The sequence below is a fragment of the Cydia pomonella genome, chromosome 9 (genome assembly GCF_033807575.1).
Source record: "Cydia pomonella isolate Wapato2018A chromosome 9, ilCydPomo1, whole genome shotgun sequence".
NCBI classification, from domain to species: Eukaryota; Metazoa; Arthropoda; class Insecta; order Lepidoptera; family Tortricidae; genus Cydia; species Cydia pomonella.
In genome coordinates this window covers 22,706,098-22,733,097 of record NC_084711.1, presented here as the reverse complement: position 1 = coordinate 22,733,097, position 27,000 = coordinate 22,706,098, and the positions used below count along the sequence as shown (strand labels likewise).

Below are 27,000 nucleotides of genomic sequence, written 5' to 3'. Positions count from 1 at the left end.
GTTTGGGGTTTTAAGAATGATGAGTATTAGTCGCCCGTCTAAAAAAAGTACATTCAGCGATAAAAGCTTGTAACAAAAATGATTTTTTTTCCCAAAAACTTATTTAAATATAAAAATGACTTCACACGCTTGTTAGCCATCTGAATGGTATTATATATTTGAATTATATAGTCTGATCGGTGGTTGCAAAAAAAAACTATACGAATAAACAAAGAAAATATTATTTTTATCATTCATCAACCAATACTCAATTTCATAATACAATAACTTTTAATTATTGATATTACTTATCATTGTTCAAATTCAACAATAACAATACCAACAAAAACTATAACATCTATAAAATGCAAGTAATTATACCCAATCGTCTGTCTGTCCGTCCTTCAATCACGAAACGTCAGCCACTGACTCAATCTGGATCATTGATCTATAGATCAATATCCGATGACGTTGACAAAAAATAGGTCAATTGTGATTAGTTCATGTTTTTTATGGACGAATAAGTGCGTAGTTCAAGGCATATTTTTTACGTTTATTTATTTTTATTTTTACACGGTAGAAGTTATGCTATTATTTAAACCCATTCAGCGCTAATCACGACACATTGTCGTTTTGCCTCTACCCTCTACGAAACATTTTCGCAACATACCGGAAAACCCATGTTATCGGCTACAACATGCATGTTAATGTAACTCCTCTGGAGTTGCAGGTGTACATAGGCTACGGAGACTGCTTACCATCAGGCAGGCCGTATGCTTGTTTGCCACCGACGTAGTATAAAAATACAACGTAGCGCTACGAACGTAGGTCAGCTGTGGAAGTGTTGAAACGACATACTTAGATGACATAAAACTGGCCATGAACATTTATATAACACGATTTGATCTATATTCTATAGATTATTTAGTAGATTGTTAATCAAGGGATGAAAAGCACCCATTTTTATCGAGGTAGTTTGGCGCTCGAACGCAGTGAGAGCTCCAATAGCCCGAGACTGAAATGGTGCCTTTCACCCGAGTTAATTCTGTACTTTTCATTTCGAGATCGAGGAAAACATGGATAAGTATGAACTTCAGTAGTATTTCTTGAGGATACTTTCAATTAACCACTTAAAAATATCATTTACAGTACATATGGTGCTACTTTTCCGCACTAGTGCGTAAAGTAGCACATTATGTAACTATGTCGAAACTTTAAAGAGCCATATGTACTGTAAAACGTTGTACGATACATGTGCGAATAGGTAATTCGCAACTCGTGTCGATTTAAAACACTCCCTTCGGTCGTGTTTTAATTTATCGCCACTCGTTTCGAATTTCCTATTTTTCGCACTTGTATCGTAATGTACTATATTTATAGAATTCGCGGGTAGTTTTCAGAATGGGAATTGTAGAACAAATCCATTTAAAAACAAATATTTGATTGCTTATCGAAAAAAAAAGAAAATAACGTATTTACAAAGTACAGTGCTCTAGAGCAGACACGTATCTTTTTCTGCACACTAGAATACAACAACCCATTTTCAGAGTATGAGAAATGAAAAAAAATAAGAATGACAGTTTTGTATGTAAGAAGACTACTTGCTCTCATTTTATTACAAGCTTTTATATAACTTGCCCTGTTAGTATGTAAGTTTGTTAGTTCGTGTGGGTTAAATTTTGGAAGCTAAATTTGACCCACTTCCCGGTTTCCGATTGAACTGAAAATTTGCATACATATTTAAGTCGGGTAACATTGCAATATTGTACCATCGAGCTGATCTGAAGATGGAAACAGGAGGGAACTGTGATGATTTCACGAAACAACGCAACTTAATTTGGGTTAGAGTTGTCTCGATGAGTATTATAATTTGCCTGTGGAAAGAAAAGTACGGCCAGCCATAAAAGCTCGTACCAAAAATGAAATTTTTGCCAAAAAGTTAACAGTTTCTTCTAAAACTAGTACTATATGTATATAGATTTTCGTATGTTACTTGAATGTTTATGTGTATGTTGCATGAAATGAACATAATGAGAACGTAACTTTGATTATATGGCGTAGGCTGATTGTCTTAAGACGAAATCGCTTTTTCATAGAAATGTAGTCCTCATTTTCCTCTCTGCATATTAACATTATTGAAAATAATTTGACACAATTTGCTGTATATCAACCACAGCTACCCCCACCCCCTACTTTTAATTTTTATCAAATTTTTAATTGCAATAAGAATTAGGAGCATTGAGAAATCTATATGAATCCTGTTGTTGGCTCCTAACTTTTATAGTATTTATAAAAACGAAAAAAATCAAACGGTCCGGCATAGCTATGACTAAAATATATCAAATTCTGTAGAAATATTTTCCATAACGTCTATATCCTGAGAGAAAAGTGAGGACTACGTTTTTATGGAGATGAGCGATCTCGCTCTCAAATGAAATAAATATTTAGAGCGAAGTGTGTTAACCTCGAGTCATATTACATGCACCATCTACGAAGTGTTCTGAGACAGCTACTGATGACTTTTGATCATTTTCCAAAGTCAAATGGCTTATATTTAAAAGTTGGCTCGCTTTAGTTTCGATGACAAATGGTGAGTGATTGTGATATTTTTTTTTTATACTACGTCGGTGGCGAACAAGCATACGGCCTGCCTGATGGTAAGCAGTCTCCGTAGCCTATGTACACCTGCAACTCCAGAGGAGTTACATGCGCGTTGCCGACCCTAACCCCACCCCCCTCGTTGAGCTCTGGCAACCTTACTCACCGGCAGGAACACAACACTATGAGTAGGGTCAAGTGTTATTTGGCTGCGGTTTTCTGTAAGGTGGAGGTACTTCCCCAGTTGGGCTCTGCTCTAGATCTGGAATGACATCTGCTGTGCTGTGCCCTACCACACAAGGCGAGATGACATTCACATTGCCAAATTATTATAATAGATATATATGATAGAACAATATTGTCTCAAATGATGTTTCAACATAGATATAGACATAGAAATTTTTTATTTAACACCACATTGAAAAGTGTTTACAGGCAATCCTACAAAACATTATAAGCCTTAAAATGAAACTTCACACAACATCACTACTATAGATCTAAATAAAACCGAAAGGTACAGTCAGCATCAAAAGTAGCGGATGAAACAACGCGCCAAAAGTATCTGATATTCCGGATAACTTTTACAAATATAGATAAATTGTTAAAATTCGCGCTCAAAAGTATATCTTTTACAGTCTTAGTTATTCTATATTAAAGACATCACTTTTTGGTAAGCTGTTTACAGAATGGTAGATTCTTATGAAACGTTATTTGATCCGCTACTTTTCATGCTGACTGTACATACACATAAGCAATATTATTTTTGGTAGCTTCACCTTAAATGGATGAATATAAAAAGTTTTTGGCAAAAAAAAACATCGCTGGTTCAAGCTTTTATCGCTGACTGTACTTTTCTTTCCACAGGTAACTATTACTCATCGAGACAATTCTAACAACCCTAAACACAATTGGATTGCATTGTTTTATCACAGAGTTGCAATGGATACCTCCTGTCTCCATCATCCTCGCTCGATGGTACTCGTACCATAATATTGCATTGTCACCCGACTTACATATGTATGCAAATTTTCAGCTTCATCGGAAACCGGGAAGTGGGTCAAATTGAACTTGCAAGATTTGATTACAGACAAAAAACCGGAAAGGTGAAAGTAAATAAAAGCTTGTAAAAATAGTTTAACTAATTAAATTGTTATGTTAAGAGGCTGTCAACACCCAATGTCCTTGAAATTGATGTTACTTTAACACTTTTTTAAAAAAACTATTTGTTTTAGTCAAGTAAGAAAAATATATGTTCATATTAATTATATTTCAAAGACCGTGGTTGTACTCGATACATGATTGAACGAAATCGGCTCGATAGAAAATAATTGCAAAGATTGGTCTTAAAATCACAATTAAACGGTTTTATGTCTTTATTGTTTTGACTTATGGGTCTGCAATTAAAATCACAATTTCAAAATATTTATATCTAAACCGCTGTTGAGTAAAATATTACATTAATAATCCGCTTTTTTTTATTTAAATATTTTTCTTATTATTCCCTTGCCCAGGCCCAGTAACATGCGACAGTGCTATCTCATTTACTCAGATACAAATAGACAGTGTGCGCGCTTTAGGTATTGACAGCCTCTTAATATAAAAAGCGCTGTCAGCAGAGACTAGAGACCACATAATTTCTACATACATGTGCTACACAGCTCTACCTGTCTTATCTGTCAGGTCAATTAAGTTCATAGTAATATTTATTTGCCTTAGATCTAATTAATAATTATACTATTTTAAATCAAGCTCAACGAAGATGCGGAGTTTTAGGGTCGGCAACGCGCATGTAACTGAGTTGCAGGCGTACACAGGCAACGGAGACTGCTTACCATCAGGCGGGCCGTATGCTTGTTTGCCACCGACGTAGTAAAATAAAAATAAAATACACAAAACAAAACATAATTCACTCTTAAGTTACAGTAGACTCCGAGAACGGAGTTTTTGAAAAGTTAGCGATTTTTAGAGCAAAATACGGTTACCAAAAACGTAATTAGCAATCTTAAGGCCATTCACTAGAGACTAAAGCGATTCCAATCCTGAATTTTTGACGTTCGCTCGATATAATAAATCACGATCATAAGTCTAATTGTACTTTAAAAATATATAATAAACTTTGCACAAAAACTAAACTTCGAATCTTGTCACAGCGAAAATACTAGATGAGAAGTGTCATAAATGAAATTCCTTGAGATTTTAATTTCAGTTTCATTTCGTACCTTACGTGACATTAGTATAAGGTCTCTAGCAACTTTCATATTGATTGTCACTGTGACAAGGTACGAAATGGTACGTAATTTAAATTATCTGTACGATGTAAATACAAAAGACTAGCTTCATACGAGTAGCTAGGTTTAGGCAATCGTGTATAAAACCATAGCGCAGGCTAGAAGCCTCAAGCTTTATACCCCTTCAAAATCGCTCAGAGCCTTCGCGCCCCACAATTTCAGAATCGATACAATCAGAACCCAGACAATATATCAAAAGATACGCACGTACAGCACCTTTACAAGTCATTACACTTTTGTACCTCTTCGTACCTTGTCACAGCGACAATACTCGTAATATGAGATGAAAAGTGGAATAAATAAAATTCCTTGACTGTACGGTGAAGCAATACAATTTCAGTAAGTACCATTTCGTACCTTGTCATATTGACATTTGACTTTCATAATGATTGTCAGTGTGACAATGTACGAAATGGTACGTAAATTAAATTATCTGTACGATGTAACTATAAATGACACTTAACTTATTGTCATATTGACATTTGACTTTCATATTGATTGTCAGTGTGACAAGGTACGAAATGGTACGTAAATTAAATTCTCTGTACGATGTAGCTACAAATGACACTTAATAACTTCATGGCTAGTTTAGAAATTTTTTAAACTAAAAGGCCTCAAGCTTTACACCCCTTCCAAATCGCTCAGAGCCTCTCACCCATCGCACCCCACAATTTCAGAATCGATACAATCAGAACCCAAACAATATATCAAACGATACGCACGTAAGGCAGCATTTTTACAAGTCATTACATTTTAGTACCTCTTCGTATCTTGCTTGTCACAGCGACAATACTCATAATATGAGATGAAAAGTGGAATAAATAAAATTGCTTGACTGTACGGTGAAGCAATACAATTTCAGTAAGTACCCTGTCATATTGACATTTGACTTTCATAATGATTGTCAGTGTGACAAGGTACGAAATGGTACGTAAATTAAATTCTCTGTATGATGTAAATACAAATGACAAATAACTTCATAGCTAGTTTAAACATTTTTTAAACTAAAAGGCCTCAAGCTTTACACCCCTTCCAAATCGCTCAAACCTCTCACCCATCGCACCCCACAATTTCAGAATCGATACAATCAGGACCCAAACAATATATCAAACGATACGCACGTAAGGCAGCATCTTTACAAGTCATTAGACTCCGGGCCGCAGTTGTAATTAACTCACGGCTATAAATTGACCAGAACTGTCATATCATATTGATTTAGACCCGGGGCGGCTCTGAATTCCGAATTAAAATTGCTTTTTAGTTGGTTTGACATTTTTGGAGGGATATTGACTGCACTGTTTTATATTTGTAGGTAAGACTTGAGTTTAATTCGATAAATTGCCGTGACTTGTCTTTCTTTAAAAAAAAACCGTCTACTATCTAGCTATCACCGTTCATGAGATACAGCCTGGTGACAGAAGGACGGACGGACGGACAGCGAAGTCTCAGTAATAGGGTCCCGTTTGACCCTTCGGGTACGCACCCTAAAAAAACCACTATAAAATCTATGATGATTTTTGCCAATGTCCAGTGTCGTTATTCAGTAGTAACTCTGAAGTGTGCTCGTAGAGCATGAAGTTGTTCGGTAGTTGCTTTTAGTAAAGAGATGGATTTTATAAAAAGCCACGATGGATTGCCGGATGTTGATTAAAACATTAAACGCGTTTCAAGATTAGTTTTGCATTAGCTGCACACTTCCACGATAGTTCACTGCATAATAAGCTATCAATATTACTTTAAACGACATTCATGGGCAAAACACAAAAACATACTCTCGATACGTCTTCGCCTTCTTCGCATACTCAAATCAAAAGAAATAATCGCAACCTAAATCAACTAAAAGTGCCTTTTTCAAAATTAAAACTTGTCACAAGTAGCCCACATTATATGACTATGAAAATCTACAACCACCTCCCAAACTCTATCAAAGATCTGGACAATGTAGGTCAATTTAAAAAACACCTGAAGCTGTTTTTAATTAATGGATGTTTTTATAATCTTAATGAATATTTTGATAAAGTCAGTAAATGAAAATATTACCGTGCTTCGTTTATGTAAGGAAATAATGTTATAATACAATCAAATGATCATGCGTGAATGTATGTGTAATATTATCTTAATGATGTGCGAAATAATTGTAAATTAATCACCTACTGTAGCCCTCTTATATTGCTGTGCCCTTACAGGGTGTCACATGTATACCTATATGTTCCATTCCATCCATGCTTGTAATGTGATATGCAATAAACTATTCTATTCTATTCTATTCGCCATCATGAATCTCAACGACAACGAAATAAACGTGGAATGGCAATTACGTTTGACCGGTAGCTAGATTCTAATCTAGCAATTTACCATGGCGTTGAATTGGTTATGATACGACCTTGACGATCGTTGTGGTACACTGATCAGTGTGAGTGATCTTCAAGGTCACACGCAAATAAAATCAAAACCGTATTAAGTTAATCTGAATCGCCTTGTATGTAAACATAAGCTTAGCTCTGGTGAAAAGGGATATCGTGTCATTCACGACGACGCGAGCCTCGAACTGTCCTGTTATTAAAGTTTGTTATTAAGATTTCATATTCATTTCTAAACCCACATTTTCTATTTCCTCCTGTGGCACACAGTATGCTAAAAACTCTTTCTTTAGGCGCACTTGTTATTTGTATAATGAATCTCTTAACGATATAGATATTTTTGTTCATAGTTTGTCCGTGTTCAAGAACAAAGTTCGGCAAATTTTGTTTTCTAGAAATTGATCAATTTGGTTCCAGTCATATTTTTCATACTTTTGTATGTTTTCTTAACTTACTTGCATGTAGCACACAACTAAACCGGTAATTTATAATTGCGTAATTTACATTTCCATGTAATAGTTTTCTTAGTAATGTAGGAAACTTTAGGCCTATTTTTAGTTCATTTACTTTAGACATATTTGTAAAAGGCTGTTTGTTTTCTAAATAAATTAAAAAAAAAAAAAAAAAAAGATTTGACAAATGCCCGTCATCGTGGATGACACTTAACTAAAAAGGTATTGTAAATTGTTGTTATAATTACATAATTTGGACTGTATATCGTAGATAGAGACTGTATCAAGATCTACAATCACTATAATAAAAAATCTGTTCACGCAAGATAAATAAATATAAATATTTTAAGACTATTTTACATACGAATAGATCGACCTACTCCACGCAAAGCAAAGTTTGTACCTACTATGACTAGGCGTACTAATATTAGGCGACAATATTCATACTTACTCATAGATACATGGCTAACATCCAAAACTCGTGAATTCGTGATGAACACACAAATACCCCTCCCCGGAATTCGAACTTGGAACCTCATGCTTTGTAAGCTGGGTACCGACAGAACGGACTAGGCTGTGAGGCTGTTAAATATTTGTAAGAAACGTAGAATAATAACCCAATTAGAATAATATGTTTAATCAAAACAAATCCCAACTCTTATTAGGCCACGAGATGAAATCATCAAAAAGCCAGCATTACATCGATAATTCTCCCAACGTAAACACAAACACACTGCCGTTCGTGCGCGAGCGCCGACAGCGTTATGACCGCGCATGTGTGGACCTGTCAAAACATGCGCAATCAAACGAATGATAGGAAACAAACTATCGAGTGAAGGTAATTTATGGGATCAATACTTGTACAGTTAGAAACGAATGTAGATAAACAGTATAAAGTACAAAACTATCTAAACACCTCGCTTTTGGCTTTGTGCGCGATTGTGAAGCCTGCTTAGGGCTATAGGACTATTCGTTGTTTGACAGTTGACAGATGTCAAATAATGTAAAAGTTTGAGCCTATAAGTCTTAAGTTTGAACACATTCAGCGAACTCATTTGCTTATAGAAGATTTGTTTGGTTAAAAAAGGCTAAGTAAGCAAAAGGTCAAAATGATGAACACTATTGGGTTTTGAGTGGAATTCCACGAGGTTTGAACAGATTAAAACAATCTTTGTCGCAGACAGCAAAACCATATTCATATTTCTGTGGCAAAACCATACAGTATATTGTATACATTTGTTAAACTGACAAAATAATAAACCACAGTCAAAATTTATATGGAAATATTTTAATTATTTGTTGTGTTTGTAATATGGATATCTGGTCCGAAATAAAAGCCTTTTATTTATTATTTATTTAAAACAAAATAGCTTCCAGAGGAACATTTCGTTTAAAACCTCTTTGGTTTATATGTCATATCATAACAAACACACTTCTGCATATATGGATCTGCCAAAGCATGGGCAATCAAACGAATGATAGGAAAGAAATATATCGAATAAAGGCAACTTATGGGCTCAATTGCCTATAGTGGGACTGTATAGGTAGAACTGCTAGAATCAGCAGCACAATGTATGCAAAATGATTTACACACTACTTTGTTAAATTGTTAGTTATGAGTGCGTATGCATGGGTCTGTCAAAACATGCGCAATTAAACGATATTTTGTATGACATTTTGTAATTCATCTTTTACTATAGTATATAGAATTGACGCATGTTAGATTAAGTATTAGATATAGTAAATATTCAGACACAATTGTAATATTGTTAATGAATAAATAAAACATTTTAAATAAAAATTAAAAAAAGATAGGAAACAAACATATGGACAGAGAAAGAAATTTATGGATCAATTGCTTATAGTAGGATTATATAGTTAGAAGCAGAGGAACAAAGTGTTCAAAATGATCTACCTAAAGTACGGTCAAAAGATTTAATTTGTGACCCATTTCGTACCTACGTTCATGTTGTTTGTCACTGTGACAAGGTACGAAATGGGTCACATATTAAATCTTTTGACTATACCTACACAACCTACTTTGTTGGGATAATGTGTGTATGTGAATCTGTCAAAATAGGTCCAGTCAAACGAATGATGGGAACCAAAAAAGTAGGTATCGATCGAAACGAGAGATTAATGAGATCAATTCCTTATAGTACGAGTATAGTGTAGTTATGTGTATTACACCTATGACATGTAAATTAAATTAAAATTAAAATTAAAAATTAAAATTAAAAATTCTTTATTTCAGATTACAAAGCGATCCATATTTTGTTAGTAGGTACCATTTTAGCCTTAACACTATGTTAGTAACCTATATATCTACTTAGACCTACCAATAACTACTCCTATCCAGTACCCAATTAGCGGGCAGTCGAGGCGCAAAATTTTAATTTTATGAATAAATGAATATGAAATATAAAATATAGTAGATTTGTGTAGTTAGAAACTGTAGCTAAGTGATCAAAGTATGCAAAGTGATCTACACAAGACAGTTTAGATGTCAAATATATTTATACTATTTGTCAACTGACATACTACTAAAATCAGAGTGAAGTTGGAATTAGTCATTTCATCACCTTCTGTAAAAGTCTATTTTTAAAACATTTAAATCCTAAATTAACATAAACATAAAGGTTATCAATTTATTAGAACGCCCGCGGCAGCCATGTTTCCGCACGGCGTTGCCACTAAAAAAACGTTCCGTTCCCACATTATATCGTTTAGTTTTTTACATGCGATGACGGATCAAAGAAAATCGATGCGTTTACTATCGACCCCGATTATTTTATTAGTTTTATTACGAATTGTTCTACGTGATGAATACTCAGATCTTGTATTTAATTCGCGTCTTTTATCATGGGATTATTTGTTTGATTTAATTTTATGATTTTGCCATTTGTGCGTTCCGTTTTTCAAAGTGATGGCGTTTTGTTACATGTTATGATTGTGTGGTTTTGATCTTACTTGTAAAACTGTTAACACGATTGTTTTTATGGAAATCAACAACAAAAATATGAAAAGAGAAAGAAATAGGAAAAATCTGTATTTATCCTCGCTTTCTTTTCATTGTTCTTTCTTAATTTCTACTTTAAGAGTTTTTGTACTATTTTATTTGTCTCATCATACATCGCTAAAAAAGAGAGGTATTTGGATATTTGATCCTGAGTCATGGGTGTTTTCTATGTATTTAAGTATTTATAAATATTTATATTTTATATATATCGTTGTCTAAGTACCCTCAACACAAGCCTTATTGAGCTTACTGTGGGACTTAGTCATTTTGTGTAATAATGTCCTATAATATTTATTTATTTATTTACAAGCAATTGAGACGTGGTGTTGGAGAAGAATGAAAGGGATAAGTTGGATAGGAAAAGTAACCAATAAAAGCCGTCCTAAATAGACTGAAGGAAAAGCATTATTAAAAATAGAAGACGACAAATTATCGGTCACCTGTTACAACACGACCAATTCATCAGAAACATTATAGAAAGGAAAATATATAGGAGAGGGAGGGGAAGACCAAGAAAAAGTTTGTTGAACCAAGTAATGGAGCATGTAGGGGCCGTGTCGTACAAGGACACGAAAGAGCTGGCTTCGGATCGACCAAGGTGGAGACAACTTCATCAAGCTGCACAAATAAAAGCCCAGCTCATCATCCATCACACACACACACACACACACACACACACACACACACACACACACACACACACACACACACACACACACACACACACACACACACACACACACACACACACACACACACACACACACACACACACACACACACACACACACACACTTATTGTAATTATACTTATGACTGTAAATTATAATTTTAATATTGATTGTAATTTAAGAACTAAATTGTTTTTTATTAAAGAGTGTCAAAATTTACTAAGAATATTTACATAAAACGTGAAATATATTTTTAATTTATTATTTTTTTTAAAATGAATTATTTACTTTTATTTTAAGTTGTGACGTGATAAATATGTAATAAAAAATTCATTTTAAAAAAAATAATAAATTAAAAATATATTTCACGTTTGATTGTAATTACATGTTATACTTAGTATAATAAATTGAGTTAAAATTGTATTCAAATTAAATGTATCATAATTAATTATATTTTTCTTTGAATAGTTACAACAAATTTCATAAAATTGTATTGTAATAATATTTATATAAATTAGCTACTTATAGATATAGTTAAACTATCAAAATGTACCGTATAAAATAATAATATGTCAACTGAGATAAACCCGAAAAACTCCGTCAGGAAGGAGCGGTACCTCCTAACACAAGTATTGCTATACTTACCAGGAGGTATCCATTACCAATATTGTTTAAATTCTACTAGATACCTAGATACCAAATAAACTATTTTGATTTGATTTGATTTGATGATGAAATGATCATCCATGAGTTAGTAGGTAGAATGGTAGATCTAGTTCTGCCAAGCCAAATTATTTTTTATTATTATTACATCGTGAGGAAACCTGCATACATCTGCGAAGAAATTCAAAGGTGTATGTGAAGTCCCCAATCCGCATTGGGCTAGCGTGGGGCCTATAGCCCGAGCCCTCTCGCATATGAGAGGAGGCTTGTGCCCAGCAGTGGGACGTATATAGGCTGAATTATTATTATTATTTACCATAATCATCGCTTTTAATCTCATATTCGTTATGTAATTTGTATCCTGATATAACGTTGGAATTTAAAGACAGTAAAACGCTCTTAAAGTCCCAAAAACAATTAAAATAGTAAGAATAAGCATTAGAACTATTATCTAAAACATTGACAGGTTAGTAAATTATGAGAATGAGAAAAGCTTCCCTCAAAAAACCCCAAATTCTTAGTAATGCACATAAATCGTTGAATGTGTCAATTAAGTCACGTGTAATGTAGAATTTATGTAAATGAGTGACGTTTCGGGTATGGACAGATATGGGAACCAATTCGAACTTGCCTACATTTCGATATAAAAATGATGTCATTTTGTTATTGGATATGTACATATCGCTAGCCTCAAAAGCCAGGGTAGCCCAAAAATACGCTGAAAAAATGTTTACTGCGGCATATTGTTGAGAAGTTAGACAAAAGTTCGCATTTTGTGTTTTAACGCTAAAAGAAAATATTATTATTATTATTATTTAAACTTTATTGCACAAGTACAAGTATAACGTACAATAGGCGGACTGAATGCCTTGAGGCATTCTCTACCAGTCAACCATTGGGCCAAACAGAAATTTGCTAAGATGGGTGCAGTGTGAAAAAAAATTATTCCAAAATTAAATACTAAGTCTAATACTACTAAGCCAGTATACAAACTAATAGGTAATATATATATAATACTTTTATAAACTACACAAATTATCATTATAAATACGTATATAAATTAATTACATAATATACTATACAATATACATAAATATACTTCTGCATGTGTGCGGGGCAGGGGGGGGGGAAGAGGGGGGGGGGGTCCCACTAGACAGTATATGACGGGCAAAAACGCCTGTGTCCATATTATGAACAGAGGTATTTTTGTTTCTATGCCCTTCAATTTGTGACACAATTTCCAGATACTTAAAAATATGGACAGAGGCGTCTTTGCGTCTATACCCGTCATATTTAGGTATTTAAAAAATTGCATGTTGTTTTAGTTCAATACACACACCACACACACGATACACCGCCAACCACACACCACACACACACACACAGCGATAAGACCGCCTGTTGCCACCTTTCTTTACATTGTAAATCTGTTTTTATATTTGTTTTCTTTGTGGTGCAATAAAGAATATTTACTTTACTTTCCTTTACTTTACTTCAATGATTGTAGTTTTGATTTTTAATGATATTTTGTAAAAAAAACGTATAAGAAGAATATCCCTTAAAAAAATTGTCAACGTATTCTCCTGATAACGAAATGACTTCATTTTCATATTAAAATGAACGTTTGAATTGGCCTCTGGGTATGGACAGACATGGTGACCGTACCAAGGTTACTGAGTATTTTTGGATAACTGGTTTTAAGTAATCTATCATGGTATAGGTCATTCTATTAATTTGTATGTCTGTGGGCTTTTTAGATATCTTTATTTTAAATAATTGCTACTTTATTGTGCCAAAAGTGTACCTATATTTTAATAGTTATTTACGATACAAGTGCGAAAAATAGGAAATTCGTAACGAGAGGCGATAAATTAAAACACGACCGTAGGGAGTGTTTTAAATCGACTCGAGTTGCGAATTACCAATTTGCACATGTATCGTACAACGTTTTACAGTACATATGACCCTTTAAATTTTCTACATAGTTACATAATGTGCTAATTTACGCACTAGTGCGGAAAAGTAGCACCATATGTACTGTAAAAGCTTTTTATCTGTCTATATTTTTTTAACGATTGTTACCCTATATAACGTAGGTACACATTTTAGTTAACTTTTCGAGTATAGCTGGAAGAGATCCTTTACAGAAATAAGTTCGGCTTTGCACTTTCTTATCTGCTGTTGTATAACATTCTCACAATAAATTATATTAGTTACTATAACGTTGTTTTGTAAATCATTGTTTCATTTTATAACACCGTTGCGAGGAGAATTTATTAATGATTTTCCTTACATATAATATTAATATACCTATATATTTTTAAATTATTATTAAATCATATCAATAGAATTAAGCAGTGGTGGCCGAGTGAATATGACGTCCGACTTTCAATCCGGAGGTCGCGGGTTCAAATCCTGGCTCGTACCAATGAGTTTTTCGGAACTTATGTACGAAATATCATTTGATATTTACCACTAGCTTTTCGGTGAAGGAAAACATCGTGAGGAAACCTGCAATACATCTGCGAAGAAATTCAAAGGTGTATGTGAAGTCCCCAATCCGCATCGGGCTAGCGTGGGGACTATAGCCCGAGCCCTCTCGCACATGAGAGGAGGCCTGTGCCCAGCAGTGGGACGTATATAGGCTGAATTATTTATTTATTTATTTTATTTTATATATTTTTAATGCTTTTATAACATTTTTATATGACCCTTTTCTTAAGAAATTCTTTTTATATATTTCGTAGAGCATTCTATTTTTCTAATTAATAGACAGCCATCTGGCTCTAACATTCTTCCGACATATTTTCGAGAGATTACAATATAAACTGACTCACCACAATATGCATAAATACTGAAACAGTAGTCTATGTAATAATTTAAATTTATGCGCATACGCATATTGAATTCATTTTATGATTGTAACCGATGTATTCTATTTGGTTATTATATAATAATAAATACTCATTATATTTATTGCAAATGCATTAACATTACGAACCCGAGTTTATATTTTCCATTAGCAATATTTTAAGGATCCTGTCATCCTATATTATATTATGAAGGGATATTAAAAAACAGAGAATTACGTGTGACATGTGTTTATAAAAACATGCCATCATAGTCATGTCTCTCTCTATTTGTGATCAATGGACAGAGAGGGACAACATACGACAAGCCAAACTTCGAATAGGTATGAAACCAAGTAGTTACGGTCAAGGAATTTCATTTCACAGTGAGAATACTCGTAGTATGAGGTCCCTAGCGACTTTCATGTGATAGTAATATAAATTGTATCTTAAAATATAAATAAAACTATTCAAGGAACTAGCTAAAAAAAGCAGACGCCACCGGTGATCACAGAGCTGGCAGCTTCCTCGCATAAAGAATAAGTATTGCGATACGAGGAAATGCTGCCAGCATCTACGGCACAATTCCGCAGGGGGATAGTTTTTATTTATTTATTTAGTTCCTAATTATATATAAATTTAATAATATGTACCTGTACCACGAAATACCTGGGTGACCTGGAAGTCTCTAAATAGATTAAGATCGGGGGTTGGCCGATCTAAAGACAACCTTCTGAAATGGGGAATCAACCCGGGACAAAGTGATGATGAGAATGCGGCGACCTACAAACAACGCAACATATGATGGAGTGTTCCCTGTGTCCAACTACGTGCACGTAGAGATGACAAGATATTGGCAAAATATTATTTAGTTATTACCTTAAATGTATTACTCAAAATTAAATAAGTAGTACACAATAATACTTCGCTGGTTCGGCCATTTACTGAGGATGGGTGAGGATCGGGGTGTTAAGAGAGCTTATTTGGGACGACCGACTGGTCGCCGTCCAGTAGGTCGGCCCAGATACCGCTGGAGCGACAGTGTACAGGCGGATCTGTGCCAACTCAAAGCCGATAACTGGCAGGAAGTGGCACAGGATCGGGACAGGTGGCGTTCTCTCGTTTTGGAGGCCAAGACCCTCTTTGGATCACTGCGCCACAATAGTTAGTTAGTTAGTACACAATAAGGGCGAGCTAAATCAAACGAAAAAAAATAACAAATACCTACCGTTCACCTTGAGTGCCAAATCCAGTTCAAAGTGCTAAGATACATATAAATATAATTAATAGTCAAATAAATATGGCGGATGACGGACGGCGCTATTGACATCGGCGCTCGCGCAGCCATCTTGGATTTTATAATAAATCGGCGGTTTATGTCGTTAGATCAGTCACGCGTCTATGGACGGATGTGATTTCTTCTACATTTTTTCCTGGAACCATAGAAAACCGTTTTTTTATTGACACGATTTATGTATATTAGGTTTCTGGCTGTTACGTTTTATGGCATAGTTATATGGGGATTATGATTGAGTTTTGAGTTTGTTGTAATTTTGTTAAATGGTGCTTTTACTAGTATCATAAAATTGATTAATTGATATTAAGCAAGTTTTTGGGATTATATACTTAAATTTTATAACTTAACATACTTTGTTAGAATGCTTTATTTATTCAATTGATGAAGCATGTCTTAAATTTCATAGTCAGCCAAAAATTTAATGATGTGTAATGAAATTGGTATTCGATTTTATCGATTTTCCTGAAGTAATAAATATAATTGGACTAAATTAGATACGTACAGCTCTCGCAATTGTAAGTAAGATATTTAATGCACAGGTATATAGACTAGAACTATTAAAAGTACTTAATGCATACCTAAGAGTCAGTCTTGGCCCAACGTTAATTAGAATTGAAAATATTAAAAATTAACCATTACAAATTGAACCGTAAACTGCTAAGTCTTTTGATTCTACGGACCTACATATAGGTATATACCTTTTGAATTATATATAAAAACAAATATGTATACATATACAATCGCATTATATGTAAATGTCGTAAAATGATTTTTAGCTTTTAAGATTTTTATATTTTGTTTTTTTATTAAGTTCGTTTGTAAGACACATATCTATAGGCATTAGTTGGCTTAAAATAAAAGATATTTAATTTGATTTGAAAAATAATTCTAATTATCCGGCAAATAAAATTACAATACATATATGTAATATAAATGCTTTTAGTGCTATTTTCAAGTGCCTAATATCAATAAAAAAATTATATACATTTATCAATATTATAGCATGACTATTCATACATTTTTCCGACTGTCACCGGCGTCAAATTTATCGTCAGCATGTGACGCGCAGCTGCCGCGACGCGACATAAACTTATGTCGCGGCGACTGACTCGTCTCCCGCGTCACCTGCCATCGTGTTGTTTTTACCTGTTTCATGTAAAAAATATATTGTTTTTTTCCTGTATCGAAAACTGTTGATAAAAATATATTCAAATATTAGACGAATACGCGATAATTGGCACTTTTTGTAGATAATTATAAACTTATGTCACCGCGACTGACTCGTCACCAGCGTCACCTGCCATCGTGTTGTTTTTACCTGTTTCATGTAAAAATATATTGTTTTTTTCCTGTATCGAAAACTGTTGATAAAAATATATTCAAATATTAGACGAATATGCGATAATTGGCACTTTTTGTAGATAATTATAAACTTATGTCACCGCGATTGGCTCGTCATCCGCGTCACCTGGCATCGAATCGCTTTTACCTGTTTCATGTAAAAAATATATCGTTTTTTGTTCCTGTATGGAAAACCGTTGATAAAACCTACCCTAACCTAAATGAACCTAAATGGTCGCGTACTGTGCGGTTCAAGAGGAATTTCCTCCCGCGGACGCTCCGGCTGTGAAATGAGCTCCCTTCCGAGGTTTTCCCGAGGGTCTACAATGGGTCCTTCAAAAAAGGAGTGTACAGGTTTTTAAAGGGTCGGCAACGCGCATGTAACACCTCAGGAGTTGCAGGCGTCCATAGGCTGCGGTGACTGCTTACCATCAGGCGGGCCGTATGCTTGTTTGCCACCGTAGTGGTATAAAAAAATATATATATATATATATTCAAATATTAGACGACTATGGGAATTTTCGTAGACATATACTTATGTCGCCGTGACTGACTCGTCACCAGAGCGTCACCTGCCATCGTGTTGCTTTTACCTGTTTCATGTAAAAAAATATATCGTTTTTAATAAATAGATTTCAAATTAAAGCAAGAAATATTACTTTGCTTATCCGCGAGAAAATAACGTGTTAGTCAATCAGTGCTAACCCGTTATACTTACTTGCGTATTTTTACACGCAATTAATGTTCCCACCCTCCCACCGCAAAAATAAATACGCAAATAAATATAACAACCCACCACCAAAAGTACAAAACTCGACACGTGTTTCGCCTCTCTACGAGGCATCCTCAGGAGATGCTGGAGATGTTGACGGTCTGACACCCGACAACTGACAGTCAGTGTCAGTTGTCGGGTGTCAGGGCGGATTAGCAAAGTAATATTTCTTGCTTTAATTAGCATGGATTTTCGCAAAGTAACGCCTGATACTTAGGTATGTTGCGGCGACTGACTTGTCACCAGTGTCACCTGTCATCGTGTTGCTTTTACCTGTTTCATGTAAAAAATATATTGTTCTTTTCCTGTATGGAAAACTGTTGATAAAAAAACAACGACATCAGGGGGTAGGCGCCCTTAGAGGCGAAAACCGAAATTCGTAAATTGCGGGGATCTTTCTCTTTTACTCCCACTAAGACGTAATTAGAGTGACAGAGAAAAACGCCCGCAATGGACGAACTTCGATTTTCGTGGTTATAGCCCAGAAGGTTGGCGTAATTATTTAATATAAAAGGCTCCTTTAGCTATTAGTTATAAAAACTGAAACTTTGACGACGGAATCTTAAATACCATCTTTTAAAGATACCATGACTTAAATAATAAATAATTACTTAGATATGTATATCTATCACCTAATTGTACCTCATAAGAGCCTAAACTGTAATTGTTACCTAATGACAGTAAGTAATAATTTTTGCAGTAAAGTTGTATGATTTTTGCCGCCTGTTGTTGCTTAGTTTTTTATGTAAATTGCTGTATTTAATCATGTTTTCGTTGTGCACAATATATTTTTTTTCATGCACATCTCTTATTTACTACTCTGTATTATTTTTATAGCGCAAAAACATGCTTCTTATTTGACAAAATAAGAAAACAGATAAAATATGTTCTTTGAATTTTTTTTTAGGTAGGTAGGTATATGTATTTTTTATACAGCACATATTTTAATTGCGTACATAATATTATAATTCAACATTAGAATATAATTTATAAAAAATAACAGTCAATGAAAAGAGAAACCCATTCAATTTATTAAATAAAAATCTAAATAATGAATCATTCATGCGGCATATTACTATATAAAATATATATTCGCTAATATATTCCACCTAACCACAATCCAAAATTCCTTGCATAGCAAAAAAAAAAAATCGTAATAAAAATAATCCTTAGTACCTATAGCATATTATAATTAAAAAAACTCGTATCCAAAGTATTTACTATCCTAATACATTCCACCTAATCACAATCCCAATTTCCTTACATTGCAAAAAAAAAAACATTAACAAAAATAATCAACAGTACTTATAGCATATTACAATTTCAAAAAACTCGTATCCAAAGTATTTACTATCCTAATACATTTAAAAAAAAAAATACAAAAATAATCCTTAGTCTTATAGCACATTACAATTTAAAAAAAAAACATATCTAACATATTTACTATCCTAATACATTCCTCCTAATCACAATCTTAATCCTTGCATTTAAAAAAAAAACAACAAAAATAATCCTTAGTCCTGTAGCATATTACAATTAAAAAAAAAACATATCCAACGTATTTACTATCCTAATACATTCCACCTAATCACAATCTTAATCCTTGCAACCCCTGCTGTCTCGCTCGCGCCGCCCCGCCCACCGATAGACCACTTGACTGTAATGACAACTGTGCAGTGCTTTACAAAAATAAACATGGCCGCTAGTGCGAATGAAGGGAGGCACACGTTTAATCTGACTTCGAGGTTCCATTTTTTTTTTTGACTGCTAGAAGAAAAGTATTTGGCCAAAAAATGTATTTAGTATTTGATTTTGATTTGTGTTCTTTTTTATTAACATTTAGTACTTACTAATTATTTTAAGTCATGTTTAAAGTTTGTATCACTCGACTGACCTTTATAAAAATAAACATGGCCGCTAGTGAAGACACTTTTAATCCGAGTTCGAAGTTCGATTCGATCTTTTTTTTGTATGCTATAGTTCGCTTTTTTTAGCAATAAAAAATAAACAATCTTGACGTGTCTTTTTATTAAAAATTATTAAAAAACGCATTTTAAAAATTAGTTTATATTACTTATGAAAGCAAAAAAATGTAAATAATCGTATATGATTTATAATTGTTACATTTTTGTTGTGACTTATTTTTCAAAAGTGTTTTTTTTAAATAAAAATACATGGTCAAGATCAGTTCTTCATCACCTTTCTAATGCTGAAAAAAAAGGAACTACTTATAGTAGAAGAAAAGTATTTGAACAATTAATTGTCTTTGACGTAAATTTCGAAAAAAGTAATACCTACCTATTCAGTGTTTGTTGTTGATTTGAAATGTAATCGTTCATTTATTTTATTAACAACCAGTACTTAATAATTATTTTAAGAAGAGTTCCTATCACTTGACTGTAATGACTACTGTGCACTTAATAAAAATAAATATGGCCGCTAGTGGCTCCCACATTTAATTTTATCTGAGTTCGAAGTTCGATCTTTTTTTTGTGTAGCTAGTTGAAGAAGTTTTTTGCCAATTGAAATTGACGTAAATTTTACAAAAATATTTCGACGGTCCAGCGTGTAGATCTGCAAAATCCATTTTCGGAATTTGTTTATTTTTATTGTCTATAAAAATAGAGTACAAAATGCTCCATATTCTGAAATGGATTTGTATTCCGTTTTTATTTTTTTATTTTTGACATGTATCTTGTATACTTAAAAAGAGACGCCAACCTGCATATTGTTAAGCTTTTACGTAACTCAATTTTTTTTTATTTATATGTAAAAAAGCTATTAGTGTTTTTTTTTTTTTAATAATCACCAATTACAGTTTTTTTTAATTTATTTATCCAAAAAAAAGTTGGTACAATATATATTTACATAATATTTCGCCAAACATAACGTTTATCGGCGAATGTTGCACTCACTTACAGTTTTTGTGTACCCGATCTTATCTTATGAACTATTTATTTATCTAAGTATTTATGATTATGACTTATTCTAAGTATTATATGTATGTATGTAGGTGTGTATTGTTTTTCTTATCTGAAAAAACTAGTTAATACTAGTTAGTTAGTTATTTAAGAAGTCAAAATGTTCAATCATGACTTTCAAGATGTACCTAAAATGTTTGCTAGGTGAAGAAGTTTTTGACAACTTTTTACTTCCGACGTAAATTTGGCAAAAATAAATTAATGTTATATTTTGATTTACATGTACAGTCAACCAATTTGATTCCTAGGCCACTATAGAACCATGCCATAATGACTTCTACGACAGTGCTTATTGAGTGATTCATGTCATGTATATAGTAGTTAAAGCGACAAGGTTCTATAGTGGCCTAGGATTCAAATTGGTTGACTGTACATGTAGCTAAATTAAAAATATATATATATATTAGGTATTCAAATTTATGATAAACCAATATTATTTGTATTTTAAGAAATTTTGTTAGCAAAAAATATGATGTTTCTTAGTTCATTTTATACTCGTATGATAATTACTGTTAATTATTTTTTTTATTTACGCAGTGAATAGTATATTATTAACCTGTTCACGTATTTAAGGAGGCGTGCTGGGAAGTGATAAGCATAGCAGATCGATACTTTGTGGAATTCCTATAATTATCAATATTAAATGTATTTTTATTCATAGATAAATACAATGGGTAATGAAATCAGCAATTTTTTTCCATAACCAACTCTAGTCAACGAAACGTAAAAATTGAATCGATAGGTAAGGTGAGATGGGGTAATATGAACATATGAATATGAATATATTCATGTTTAAGGAAACTCACCTGTTCTGTTCTAAAATTGTCGTTAAATGAGACCTAATTTAAATCTTTCTAAAATATAAAAAGGCCTTTATTGAAATTATAAATCGAAGAAATTGCTAAATTAAAAGTTAATGATAATCAGTGTCGCGTGTAACTTAAAAAATATTTAAAAAAATATAAAAACACATTAAATGAGCTTGGTGTTCCTGGTAGCATAACAAAACATGCTAATTGCAGTATTATGACAAAAAACAGCGCGTTGTTAAAACTTACTAAACTACAAAATTGTAAAAAAAAAAAAACTAAATAAAAAATCATTCAACTCAGTCAGGCAGCATTCAGGTTCAAAAGTTATAATCTTCTAAGTTTTTTGTTTTTAGAACGCTTTTTAATTTTGAAAATGGAGCATGTAACGGTTACGTCATCTCGCCGGCTTCAGCGCGCAACCGTCGCCGGCCGCCGCCGCAAACCCACTGAATTCAGTTTGGCCCGAACTTTGCCGAGCCTACACACCATTATCTTACTTCACAACTCACAACAAACTAATCAAACTTATCTAAAAACTAGTCACAATCTGAAATAACCTCAAAAACTGAGCAAAAACATAAAGAAAATTGAGTAAAAAAAGCAGAAAAATAGGGCAAGTGATTTTTTAACAAAAAATATCTTACCAGTATATTCCGTTGACTTAAAGACAGACAACGACAACACGTATTTCACCTGTCACGAGCACCTAAACAAGCAACGCTTATATCCTTTGTTTTCCGAACTTCTATTTGTTTTTTAAAAACATTCAACCAAATTCTCAACACAAAAAACAGCACGCTCGCAATCCCCGAATCGAATTTTGGTAAAGTTCACTTCACTGACACTAAGTTTGCACTTTTTGGCACTTCGCGTATTTTGAAGTACGGGTACGTTCGGCACGTACGGTTGGCTCGCGCGGCGCGGCCGGAGTGACGCGGCGGAGCGCGACGGTGGCGCCGCGGCGGTGTGAGGAACTAGCGCTCAATCAAACGAGACGTGATAAGATGCGTTTCGTTGCAGTTCCCTTGCGTGTTGCAGATGTGGATCTTTAAACGATTTTTTGTTACTTTTTTACATTTTTATTAAATTTCACTTAATTGTTTGACTATTACTGAAACTTCTTTTAACATTATAAACAGGAAAGCTTAACTCACAAGTATTTTTCAAAGCTTATATTACGGTAAAACGCTTTTTCGGATTTTTTTCAATAATTTTATTTTATTTTATTTATTTACAACTTTTTTTTTCGTCATTTTTTAACTGTTACTGTAACTTTTTTATAACATGACACAAACATTAACGTAAAGGCTTTTTAAGAGCGAAAAAAATTTTATTCGATTTTTTTTTGTATTTTTTTTACGTCAAAACAGTGCAAAAACCGACCGGTCCGCGGTGACCTTGCAGCGTGCACGCGTGTCCGCTATCCCGCTCTCTCGCAGCGGCGGTGCACCGGCGCGTCAGCCGTCCCGCTCTAACGCAGGCGGGGACTCAGGCCCCGCCCCCCGCCCACCGCACCTCCCGCTTTTTGCCTTTTTTCCCGCGTAACTCACTTTCGTTGGTACTATTGTATTGTTTTTGGTGTTTTGATTATTTTGTTTGTTGTTTTATTGGAAATAACTTTATTAAGTTGTAGTTTGAAGTTTACTTGTGAGTTTTTATTTGTTTTTTGTATTTTTCTGAATTTCTCTTGTTTTGATTTTCGATGATTTTAATTTTTAAAAGTTAAAAAATAAGACACGTTAAATTTTACTTAGGTATCTTGCTTAAGTTTTTTTTTTATATTTGCCTATTCATTTTAAAATACTAAATTGATTGAAGTTTTTTTTGTAAGTAAGTACCATTTATTATTTATATTTTTATCATGTTATAAATACAGCTACAAATTATGTCATGAAAGATTAATAATAATATTTATTTATAAAAAAATGTTAGTTATACAAATGTAACTCTTGTAATTTTGTACCTCGTAGTAGGTAAGTAGGTACAGTCAGCTGCAGAGAAAAGGTACCTCCTGCATAGATGGATACAAAGTTTATCTAAAGGTGCTAAGCGAATAATATTGCTGACTGTGCATCATAAGTATTTAAACAATAATATTTAAAAAATATTTACTATAAGTTATAGGAAAATATACTATTTTTTTTAAATAAAAAATATCTCGGGAATGTATGGATGTATCGAGTTGAAATTAAAAGCATACTTAGAGTTACAGGTCCTTGACGCTGTGAAAAAAACAAACTTAAGTATAAGTTATTCAAAGGTGTATGTGAAGTCCCAATCCGCATTGGGCTAGCGTGGGGACTATAGCCCGAGCCCTCCCGCACATGAGAAAGGGCCTGTGCCCAGCAGTGGGACGTATATACGCTGAATTATTATTATTATTATTCTCTTTATTCATTTAATATCTTAGATTAGGATTTTTTAATGGATATAAAAGTAAAATATAAAAAACACTTACAAAAAAAATACAAAAGATATAAACACGTAAGTCTTATTATTATTATTATTAAGTATAAGTTGACGTGAAAAAAAAACGTTTTGCCACAAAAAAAACGTACCTATATTTCGATACTTTGAAGTGATCAAAATGTATAGGGTACTTCCCGTTGACCTAGAAGTCTTAGAACTTTGAAATTTGGCAAGTAATATCGTTATTAACTAACACAAACGGGACTTAATCGCGTATTAAGTTATAAATTTACCTCCGACGTTTCGAGGACGGCGTTGTCCCCGCGAAGGGGTTGTTGTGGGAACAACGCCGTCCTCGAAACGTCGGAGGTAAATTTAAAACTTAATACACGATTAAGTCCCGTTTGTGTTCGTTAATCTTCTTCCTCGCGTTGCCCCGGCATTTTGCCACGGCTCATGGGAGCCTGGGGTCCGCTTGACAACTAATGCCAAGATTTGGCGTGGGCACTAGTTTTTACGAAAGCGACTGCCATCTGACCTTCCAACCCAGGGGGTAAACTAGGCCTTGTTGGGATTAGTCCGGTTTCCTCACAATGTTTTCCTTCACCGAAAAGCGACTTTTAAATATCAAATGATATTTCGTACATAAGTTCCGAAAAACTCATTGGTACGAGCCGGGGTTTGAAACCGCGACCTCCGGATTGCAAGTCGCACGCTCTTACCGCTAGGCCACCAGCGCTTTTTTTTTTGGTTTTTTTCGTTTGCGTTCGTTAATAACGTGTAAAAATCGTAAAAGTTTAAATCAGTGTTTTTAATCAGTGTTAAGTAATATCGTATTACTACGGGTACAGGGAAAAGTCTCAAAACTATACATTTATAAATAATGATAAAATAAATTAAATTTGTACGGAACCCTCGGTGGGCGAATCGGACTCCCACTTGTCCGGTTTTTATTAAAACATTTGTTTTCAAAGTTAAATAAAAATAAATAAATAAAAAGCATTTATTTCGGACAAGATCCATATACCTATACAAAAACAACAACATTTGTATACTTTCAGTTTAAGTTATATTATGTACCTAAGTTATTTGTTATAAATGTGCGCCCACCGCTAAAATGTATTTTACATGAAAAAGAAAAATTCTCATGTAAGTGAATATTATGGATTCTTATTATTTGACGACCGGTTCGGCCTAGTGGGTAGTGACCCTGCCTACGAAGTTGATGGTCCCGGGTTCAAATCCTGGTAAGGGCATGTATTTGTGTGATGAACATGGATATTTGTTCCTGAGTCATGGGTGTTTTCTATGTATTTAAGTATTTATATATTATATATATCGTTGTCTAAGTACTCTCAACACAAGCCTTATTGAGCTTACCGTGGGACTTAGTCAATTTGTGTAATAATGTCCTATAATATTTATTTATTTATTTATTATTTATTTATTTAATACGATTTTGCGAGATTTGTCCTTTTTAAGTTATAAAATATATGGAGATGACACCGGTCACCCTACCCACCGAGTTTGGAAAATACTATTATACAATTAGTGAGAGAGGAAGTTGACATAATTGCGGGCTGGTTTACTAGAGTCCGTTTTTAGGGTTCCGTACCCAAAGGGTAAAAACGGCCAAGAGCATGTCGGGCCACGTTCAGAGTAGGGTTCCGTAGTTACTCTTCCGTCACAATAAGATAAACTGGAGCTTGAAGTATGGTAGATTGTTAACCAAGGGATGAACTGTGGGTGTACGTCTTTTTACTATGAAGGGGAAACTTTTTGCGATAACTCAAAAACAGCTAAACTGATCATATCCGCTATAGTTTTCATTTAATGTCTTTCTTAAGCTCTACTTCCAAGATTTTTTTCATATTTTTTGAACCTATGGTTCAATAGTTAGAGGGGGGGACACATTTTTTTTTCTTTCGGAGCAATTATCTCCGAATATATTCAGTTTATCAAGAAATGTTTGTTGAAGACCTCTATTAGTTTTGAAAGGCCTTTCCAACGATATCCCACACTGTAGGGTTGAAGCAAAAATAAAATTTCACCCCCACTTTACGTGTAGGGGAGGTACCCTAAAAAAATTAAATTTTTAGTCTTTATTGTACGACTTTGTCGGCTTTATTGATTTATATGTCCATGTTAAATTTCAGCTTTCTAGCACTAACGATCACGGAGCAAAGCCTCGGACAGACAGACAGACAGACAGACTGACGGACATGGCGAAACTATAAGGGTTCCTAGTTGACTACGGAACCCTAAAAACGGGATCCTATCTCCACTGTTCGTCTGTCGCAGGGCTGTATCTGATGAACCGTGATAGCTAGACAGTTGAAATTTTCACAGATGATGTATTTCTATTGCCGCTAACAACAAATACTAATACCAGAATATTTAAGTAGGACTCCTATACAACAATCATGATTTTTTGCCGTTTTTCGGCGGTACGGAACCCTTCGTGCGCGAGTCCGACTCGCACTTGGCCGGTTTCTTTTAACTGTAAAAT

At 33.9% G+C, this 27,000-nt stretch overlaps 1 protein-coding gene across 2 annotated transcripts in view; it reads right to left on the bottom strand.

Moving 5' to 3' along the window:
* The window catches only part of LOC133520955 (protein tiptop), a 570,116-nt gene that overhangs the window by 467,641 nt on the left and 75,475 nt on the right, over nt 1-27,000 (bottom strand). Inside the window, exon 1 of one of the 2 annotated variants that reach the window (XM_061855666.1) lies at nt 22,727-23,042. The exons of the other annotated variant lie outside the window; for it this stretch is intronic. The gene's annotated coding sequence lies outside the window, so the exon portion shown is untranslated. Of the gene's footprint in view, nt 1-22,726; nt 23,043-27,000 lie in introns of those variants that run through there. 2 annotated transcript variants of the gene reach the window in all.